Source organism: Ornithorhynchus anatinus, chromosome X5, assembly GCF_004115215.2.
Source record: "Ornithorhynchus anatinus isolate Pmale09 chromosome X5, mOrnAna1.pri.v4, whole genome shotgun sequence".
NCBI classification, from domain to species: Eukaryota; Metazoa; Chordata; class Mammalia; order Monotremata; family Ornithorhynchidae; genus Ornithorhynchus; species Ornithorhynchus anatinus.
In genome coordinates this window covers 11,749,324-11,759,394 of record NC_041753.1, presented here as the reverse complement: position 1 = coordinate 11,759,394, position 10,071 = coordinate 11,749,324, and the positions used below count along the sequence as shown (strand labels likewise).

At 43.0% G+C, this 10,071-nt stretch overlaps 1 non-coding gene across 1 annotated transcript; it reads left to right on the top strand.

The window, feature by feature from the left end:
- Positions 1–1,169: 1,169 nt before the first annotated feature.
- LOC114808547 lies at positions 1,170–1,307 on the top strand. Its single transcript, XR_003756394.1, has one exon. It is a non-coding gene; the product is annotated as a small nucleolar RNA SNORA7 (small nucleolar RNA).
- Positions 1,308–10,071: the final 8,764 nt, after the last annotated feature.

Sequence of the window (10,071 nt, the reverse complement as noted above, 5' to 3'; positions counted from 1 at the left end):
AAGAGGGCTTAATCTGAGAAGGCCCCTTGGAAGAGATGTGACCTTAATAATGATTTGAAGGTGGGGAAAGTGATGGTCTGGCATAAATGGATGGGGAGGAAGTTCCATGCCAAAGGGAGGATGTGGGAAAGGGGTGAACAGTGAATTAGATGCAACTGGGGCACAGTGAGTAAGCTGGTGTTAGAAGAGCAAAGTGTGCAGGCCAGGCTGGACTCTCCCCCACCCTTAACTGTAGGGGTACCACAGGGCTCAATTTTGGCCCCCCTTCTATTCTCAATCTTTGCCACTCCCATGGTTTCAGCTACCTCTCTAGGTGGGCAATTCCCAAACCTAGCCCCAACATCTCTTCCTCTTTGCAATCTCCCCTTTCCTCCTGCCTCAAGCTCAACAAGTACAAAAGCTGGACAACTCATCTTCTTTCCCAAGTCCTTCCTTCCCCCATCGCTTTTGACAACACCACCATCCTTGCCATCCACAAGCCCACAACCTTGACCTTATCTATGACTCCTCCTCTTTCAACTGGCATATTCAGGTAGTCAGTCAAACAGTCAATCATATTTACTGAGCACTTACTTTATGCAGAGTACTCTTGGGAGAGTACAATAATAACAGAGTTGGTAGACACGTTCCCTGCTCACATGGAGCTTACAGTCTAGAGAGGGTGACAGACATTAATGTGAATAAGGAAATTGCATTACAGATATGTACTTAAGTGATGTGGGGCTAAGAGAGTGGTGAATAAAAGGTGCGAATCCTACTGCTAGGACAACCCAGAAAGAAATAGGAGAAGAGGAAATGAGGGCTTAGTCAGGGAAGGCCTGTTTGATATGGAGGTGGGTAGGCACCCACTGGAGAGTTTTGAGGAGTGGACTGAACATTTTTGTAGAAAAATTATCCAGGTAGCAAGAGTGAAGTATTGGTTGCTTTCAATAAAGCTTTGAAGGTGTAGTGACTGAACGTCTGTTGGAAATGAGGAGGGAGAGAGTTCCAGGCCAGAGACAGGATGCGGGTGAGGGGTCGGCAGCAAAATAGACAAAATAGAGGTATAGTGAGTAGACTGGTATTAGAGGAGCAGAATGATGAAGGCTTGGTTATAGTAGGAATTCAGGAGGTAAGGCAGGAGGGGGCAAGGTGATTGAGTGCATTAAAGCCAATGATAAGGAGCTTCTCCCCTCTCAAGGTCGCACCTGGAGAGTTTCCAGTGCTCTACCAGTCTCGACTACAGGAGGGAGAGTCAAGCAGTGGTATATCCATTCCATTCCTAGAATGGGCAGTGGCTAGCGGGTGGAAGGCAATCTGCTACAAGTCAAAACTCCCCTGTGTTGGGCAGCAGCGGCATGGGAGAGAGTCGAGGGCAGAGACTCAAGTTTACTCCGTGGAAGGAGGCAATGGAAAACCACTTCCATATTTTCATGAGTAGAGTGACCAGACAATTGCAGACGCAGGTGGGGCGTTCTGGGAGAGATGTGTCCATGATGTCGTGATGGGTTGGAGATGACCTGACAGTATAAGATGTTTGATGTGGAGGTGCATAGGCACCCACTGGAGGTTCTTGAGGCAGGGGGAAATGGGGACTGAATATTTTTGTAGAAAAATGATCCAGTCTGCAAAGTGAAGTATCGGTTGAAGTGGGGAGAGACGGGGAGGTCACCAAGGAGGTTAATGCAATAATTAAAGAGAGATGGGATAAGTGCTTGAACTAACATGATAGCAGTTTGAATGGAGAGGAAAGGATGGATTTTATTGATGTTGCGAAGGTTGAATCGACAGGATTTGGTGACAGATTGAATATGTGAGTTGAATGAGAGAGATGAGTTGAGGACAACACCAAGGTGACGGGCTTGTGAGACGGGGACGATAGTGGTTGTATCTTTCGTGAAGGAAAAGTCACAGGAAGGACAGGCTTTGGGTGGGAACATGAAGAATCTGTTTTGGATATATTACGTTTGAGGTATCAGCAGGACATCCAAGTAAAAGTGTCCCGAAGGCAGGGGGAAACATAAGACTGTAGAGAAGGAGAAAGATCAGGGCTGGAGATGGGAATTATCCACACTGAGATGGTACTTGCAATTATGGGAGCAAATGATTTCTCCAAGGGAGTGGATGGAGATGGAGAATAGAAGGTGGCCCAGAACTGAGCCTTGAGGGAACCCCACAGTTACCAAATCCTGTAGGTTCTTTCTTCCCAACATCTTCAGAATCTGCCCATTCCCCTTCATCCAAACTGCCGCCATGCTGGCTCAAGCACTTGCCCTATCCCAACTCTACTATATCAGCTTTCTCATTGACTTCCCTACCTCTGGTCTTTCTCCTCTCCTGTCCATAATTCACTCTCATGCCCGGGTCATTTTTTTTTAAATGTCACTGCACATATCTTCCTACTCCCCAAAAATCTTCAATGATTGCCCCTCTCCCATCCACCTCCCATCAAGCAGAAACTCATGACCATTGGCTTTAAGGCACTTATTCAATGCTCTCTCTCCTTCTTACCTATCCATTCTCTTCTCCCAGTACATCCTGGCTCCTGCTGTTCATTTCTCTCAAGCTAACCTACTCACTGTGCCTATTCTAAGTCTCTGAGACTATTCTAGTCTCTCCAATCACTGACTTTTCATTCATTCATTCATTTAATCGTATTTATTGAGTGCTTACCGTGTGCAGAGCACTCTACTAAGCGCTTGGAAAGTACAATTTGGCAACAGATAGAGACAATCTCTATCCAACTACAGGCTCATGGTCTAGAAGGGGGAGACAGACAACAAAACCAAACAAGTAGACAGGCATCAATAGCATCAAAATAGAGAAATAGAATTATAGATATATATACACATCATTAATAAAATAAATAGAATAAATATATACAAATATACACAAGTGCTTTGGGGTGAGGAAGGGGGTAGAGCAGACAGAGGGAGTAGGGGTGATGGGGAGGGGAGGAGGAACAGAGGAAAAGGGAGTCTCAGTTTGGGAAGGCCTCCTGGAGGAAGTGAGCTCTCAGTAGGGTTTTGAAGGGGGGAAGAGAGCTAGTTTGGCGGATGTGAGGAGGGAGGGTGTTCCGGGCCAGAAGAAGGACGTTGGCCATGGGTCAACGGCTGGACAGGAGAGAATGAGGCACAGGGAGGAGGTTAGCGGCAGAGGAGCAGAGTACATGGGCTGGGCTGTAGAAGGAGAAAAGGGAGGTGAGGTAGGAGGGGGCAAGGTGATGGAGAGCTTTGAAGCCAATAGTGAAGAGATTGTGTTTAATACAAAGGTTGATAGGCAGCTACTGAAGATTTTTGAGGAGGGAGGTGACATGCCCAGAGTGTTTCTGTAGAAAGATAATCCAGGCAGCAGAGTGAAGTATAGACTGAAGCGGGGAGAAACAGGTGGTTGGGAGATCAGAAAGGCTGCTGATGCAAGAATCCAGTCGGGAAATGATGAGAGATTGTACCAACAAAGTAGCAGTTTGGATGGAGAGGAAAGGGTGTGTCTTGGCGATGTTGTGAAGGTGAAATCGGCAGGTTTTGGTGACGGATTGGATGTGTGGGGTAAATGAGAAAGCAGAGTCAAGGATGACACCAAGGTTACAGGCTTGTGAGAAGAGAAGAATGGTAGTGCCATCCACAGTGACAGGAAAGTCAGGGACTTCTTGTTCTTGTTCTTGTGGGAGTTCTGCCCACAACTCCCTCCCAGTTCGTATCTGACTGTCCATGTCTTCAACATCTTCTCCTCACCTTCAAAGCTTTTCTGAAATTGTGTCCCTTCAAGACTTTCCTCAATTAATCTCAAATCACCCTACCTTACTAATAATTGATATAATAATTGTGGTATTTGTTAAGCACTTACTATGTGCCAAGCACTGTTCTGAACATCGGGGTAAATACAAGATAATCAAGTTGGACAGTCCCTGTCCCACATGGGGCTAATAGTTTAAGTAGGAGGGGAGTGCAGGTTTTTAAATCCCCATTTATTGATGAGTAAACTGAAGAAGTTAGAAGTTAGATGACTCTCTTACAAGACTGTAAACGCCATGAGGGCAGAGATCATGGCTACAACTTCTGTTGTGCTCTCTCAAGGGCTTACAACGGTATTCTACGAAAGGCACCTGCTCAACAAATACTGATCAATTGGTTTGTTGAACATGAGGGCACCGGGTTGGTTGGTGCAAAATTCTATGGTTATTAAGTCTAGAGATGCAGTGTAAAGAGATACTTGCCATATTTTTCAAAAAATGTAAGAGTGTGTTTGTTTTTTATCTCTTGCTGTATTCCAAACATACCTTCTCTTCCAGCTAGCAAGACCCTGGTGCATTAGTCACCTCCCCCCCAGAAGCATTTTTGAGATGATATGAGCAGCAGCAAATATTTTCTCAAGCTTGTGGAAGTTCTCTTTCGAACAGTGTGCTAAGCCAAAGGGTACATATAATGGTGCGAAATATTCACAAGGAGTTAAAAAGCTTTGTCTAAATGAATTTCATCCCTTCTAAAAGGTATCTCTGACAGTCATTTCTCATTACCTGAATGGCCTGTGAAAAATGTCTAAGTCACCTCCATGTCAAGAGTCTGCTTTGGGCAGGGAGCCCAAATTTACACACATTTAATGCTCCACATTTAATGCCAAACTAAGCTTATATCAGACAGTTTAAAAGCTGTGCCAACCCGGGGCTTAAGGTAGATGATATTATATTCTGATTCTTTAGAACTTACAAAAATATTTCTGTTTTTAAAATCAGTTGAATATTTCTTATCAGCTTAGAAAATTTCTCATAGCCACTCTCATACTTACTAAAGCCATATTAATGAAGCAGTAGGATATTAATGAAGTAGTAGGTGATCAGTTGATGTTGAGCATCTGTGGCTCTTATTTCAAATTTTGATTTAAGTTCTTACTTGCTTTACATGGTAAGGGACCCCTCAGCTGTAAGGAGTGAGATGGAAGATGAGAGGAGGGAATAAGTTTACTTGACAAGCAATTAATCAATCAATCGTACTTATTGAGATCTTACTGTGTGCAGATCACTGTACTAAGTGTTTGGGAGAATACAATATAATAGAGTCGGTAGATATGTTCCCTGCCCACAAAAAGCTTACAGTTTAGAGGGGGAGAATGGTCCATTAGAAATATCATAGAATAATTAATCAGTGGTATTTATTGAGCACTTACTTGTTTGCAGAGCACTGTACCAAGCACTTGGGAGAGTACAACAGAATTGGTAGACATTTTCTGTGCCCACCAGGAGCTTATAGTCTATAGGACTAAGTGAGACATTTGACACCTGATGGTGCAGTCAATCAATTAATAGTATTTATTCAGCATATACTGTGTGCACAGAACTCTATATTAAACCTTGGGAAAGTGCAATACAATAAAATTGTTAGACAAGTTTCCTGCCCACAAGGAGTTTACAGTCAATGGAGGGAAGAACTACTGTTGAGAGGTTATCATGTCAGCTGTGTATATAAATTGAGCCACAAACTTTAAAGAATTTTGAGGCCAGGAGTTTTTGTAGTCTCTCACCTTCACAAGGGACTTACTCTGTTTCTAGTGGAGATAATTAAAGAGTTGGAAAATAAAATATATGAGGCAATTTTAAAGGAATTGGGATTATTTAGCATAAAAAGGAAAAGTCTGTAGAATCACTTAAGAACTGTACTCAAGCATTTCAAGGGCTATTACTGAGTGGAGGATGACCATCTGTTCATTATTTTTACTAAAGAGCAATATAGGTTAAAGAAAGATTTAGTGTAGTGTTTTGGATTTTTTTCAATGGTATTTTGTCAAGGGCTTACAATGTGTTAAACACTGTTCTACCCTCTGGGGCAGGTACAAGTTAATTTGGTTGGACACAGTCCCTGTCCCACATGGGACTCACAGTCTAAGTCGGAGGGAGAACAGGTATCCCCATTTTTCATTTTACATTTGAGCAAATTGAGGCACAGAGAAGTGAAGCCCCACTTTTCCTCATCTCCCACTCCATTCTGCATCACCCTGACCTGCTCCCTTTGCTCTTCCCCCCTCTCCCAGCCCCACAGCACTTATGTATAAATCTATAATTTTATTTATTTGCATCGATGACTGTTTATTTGTATGGAGGTCTGTCTCCCCCACCTCTAGACTGTGAGTTCATTGTGGGCAGCTATTGTCACTGTTATTATTGTACTGTACTTTGCCAAGCACTTAGTACAGTGCTCTGCACACAGTAATCGCTTAATAAATACAATTGAATGAATGAATGAATGAATGAATGAATGAATGAATGAATGAATGAAGTGAATTGCCTAAAATCACACAGCAAGGAATTGGCAGATCTGGGATTGGAACCCAGGTCCTTCTGACTCCCAGGCCCATGCTCTTTCCTCTAGGCCACACTTCTTATTGTGAGGAAGAATTTCTTATACCGAAAGGGTTGCTGAACACTGAGATGGGTTACTGAGGGAAGATGTGGAATCTCATTCTCTGATGCCTTTAAAAATAAGATAGATTCTTATTTGTCTAGGATGGTTTAGGGGTGGTCCTGTTTGATAGCAGGGGATTGGGCTAGATGGCCTCTCTATACCTTTACTCACAAGACTCTTTGAGGAATTCTTGCTTAGATGAGAAAGGAGACACGGTGGGATTGGAACTTCTTGGCTGCCTGTGTGACAGCAAACAAATGCTGTATTCTGGCTGGCAGCCTTCTCTCGGCACAGCAGATGGGCCACATTCAAACAAAACACTTCATTCAGATGAAACACATTAATGAAATGCTTTGCTGGGTGGTTGTGGTTTGGATATTCACATAGTGCTATCTGACCCAAATTCACAGTGTATTCCCTCCCCAAATTTTGTTGGTCGCTAGGGCTGTTTTGATGGTGGATGTGGCCACTGTTGAAGTTGCCACGGGTGCTGTCTTATTAAGACCCACCGTTACGGCCCACCATCTCGGGAGGAAGAGGAGAACAGTTTGGCAGGGGGTGAGGCAGGATGCATGTGGCAGAAAATGAGATGGGACCTCCTTCCCCACCCCAGCTGGCAACGGCAGGGAGAAAAACCAGTGGGGGAAGAGTGAGGATGGGGCTGTAACAACAAGTACAGATAAGGCCCGGTTAGACCCAGTCTGGGAGGAGGCATAGGCTTAGCCTGTATGCATAGTCACTTACCCTATGAACTACTAATTTTAACATTCTTTTGAAGACAATTGTTAAGCTTTCCTAGCATGATTTGTTTTTTGTACTTCGCCCCAAGGCTGCTTATCCCTCGTAATTCCATTGTCCACTAGCTATTTATAGATCAATACCCTTGTTGCTTGCTAGCTTGTTAAATTTTCAGATCATACTTACCCCATCATAATTTTCATTGGCACCCATCTTCTCTCTTCTGTGATTGCTACCAGATTTATTTTTCTTCCCTTCCAGTTTTCCTACGTCTACCCAGTTATCTACAACATTTAGAAGATAGCTGTAAATGCTCTATTCATTTGCATTAAGCTCTTTATCCAAGGAGCTCAGTATGCTTTACAGAGAATAAACCTCACAAAATCCTTGGAGATAGGAGGCTAGTAAAGGTTACAGCTTGCCCCCAGCATCCCAACAGCATTGGTTTATCTAGGAAATTATTCTCCTCTCTCTGTCAGAAATCTCCTCAGATTGACAGCTTTCCAGCTCAAGGTCTGGTTTTATTGGTCTTTACAATCAAGCCAGTATGAAACTGGTTGGTAACAAACTTGCACAACATTATAAGAGAGGCAACTTAAACTAGGGGAAAGCACAACCATGGTAATCCGAGAACTCATCCTATCCCACCTTGATTACCACATCAGCCTCCTTGCTGACCTCCCTGCTTCCTGTCTCTCTCCACTCCAGTCCATACTTCCCTTTGTTGCCTGTATTAACCAATCAGTCCATGTTTCCCCAATCCTCAAGAACCTCCAGTGGTTGCCCATTCACCTTCTCATCCAACAGAAACTCTTACTATTGCCTTTAAAGCACTCCATCATCTTGCTGCCTCCTGCCTCACTGCTTTCTTACTACAACCCAGCCTGCACACTTTGCTCCTCTAATGCCAACTAATTTTTGTACCTTGATAGTTACGATTGGTTGTATGATCCGGGTTCTAGTCCCAGATCTGCCACCGGCCTCCTGTGTAACTTTGGGCAAGTCACTTAAACCCTCTGTGCCTCCGTTTCTTCATTTGTAAAATGGGAAAAAGACACCTGCTCTCCCTACCTTTTATATGTGGAATAGGGGCCGTGTCTGATTTGATTACAGTATCTCATATCTACCCCAGAGCTTAGCACAGTGGTCGTCACAGAGTAAGATCAGAATAAATACCCCAGCTGCCTAACGAATAAACACTGATTCTGGGCCTGCTAATTACCAGCTTATTTCATTTTCACTTGCTCAATCCAGAACTGCCCCAGGGATGTCTAGGTCTGGAGACGGCTGAATTTATGTCCAAGTAGTCCAATATTCTTCCTGACATCAGCTACTGCCCCAGCCCCTACTCATTCATTTTGGAGGATTTTCTCTTCCACAACACACAAATGGTCACCATTTAAGAGCTTGGGTAAAACCCCAAAACAAGATATGGACATTTTCTTTCCTTCATCACATATGTTAGCTGGGAAATAGATCCCAGATGATCTATTGAAGATCTCTTTATGATGGAATCTCCTTGTGTGTGAAACTTTATAATGTGAACCACCTGCCTGGTGATAGCCTGATTAAATGCTCCAGGGGTCTTTTCCAACAGGCACCCATTGCCCAGGATGAGAAATCAATCCCACAGGCACAGTGAAAAGTAAAAATGCCACTTTTTAATTATCTTCTTACCTTCTCTGTGTTTCCCCAATCCCATGGGTTGCACAACACATTTCCCCTGCACTGACTGCTGGATCCTTTATCACCTCCCTTTCTATGTAGCTCCATTCACAGAAGCTCCACAGATTCTCCAACCCAGCATCTCATTCTTTACTCATTAGATAAATCACCCAAACTAAATAGAAATTGAGACTAATCACCTACTACCGTAAAATGTATGAATATGTTTTGGGCAATCTGTATTTTGACTTTTAGAATCTCAACTCAAAGAAAATAGAGACGTGGTCTTGGTGTGTGTGTGTGTGTGTGTGTGTGTTGTGTGTGTGTGTGTGTACATATAGTTGCTTACATTTCATTTTGAGTCTAGGAGGAAAAGAAAGCAAGGATTTTAGGGGAAATGGTGACTTGTGAAATAGGCTTTAAAGAGCAAGAGCAAACAGTCCAGAAAGCCACTATTTTGGGTCCTTTCAGCTCTGAGTGGAAATGTTCAGTTCTCTCAAAGATCTGGGATGAGCAAGTCCACCTCAAAAACCTGTGGGGGCCATCATCCCCATAACACCCAAGATGTTAGAATTCATGAACAGATAGATCCATATAATAAAACTGTCCTTCAGGCTTGAGTACAATGCTATTAACAGTGAGATTTTTATTGGGGAGTGCAAAGGTGGATGATTAGGTTATTGCATCCTGGCAATCCCTTCCACATCATGTTGCAGGCTTTTTTTACACTAATGCCTGATCTGTTTTTATTTCTTCCTGTTTGTGTGATGATCTTCTGGAAGCCTCTGCTCTAAATGCTACCCTATTTCTAATTGCTGCATGCCAAGCTGACCTGTCTTCTGCTGTTGTCTTCCAACTCTCCACTGCTATGCCATGTCGTTTGAGGATTTGGTACGCTGTCTGTAAAAAGTGTTTCTTTTGTCCACCTTGTTTACTATTTTCTCATTTCAGTTTATCCTAGAGCAGTTTCGATATATATCAGGGTACCGTATCCAGCTCACTGAGGTTACTCCAAGGAAAAAATTCATATTACCATTTTCCCCTAGCTATGGCATAAGCAATACTGTTAGGTCAGACAGTGTTTATTTGTGTTTATTGTGCATACTGGTAATCCTATTAGAGATGAGGACTGTATCTTTCTTGAATCTTGTCTTTGAGATCATAGATAACTGGTGTGGAATATTAAATGTGTAATTAATTTAAGTTCCTTGCCCAGAACTGAATTTATAACAGGGTTCATATATTAGACAGTGTTTATGAGTATTTCCCTTAAAGACAACGCTAGTTCTACATA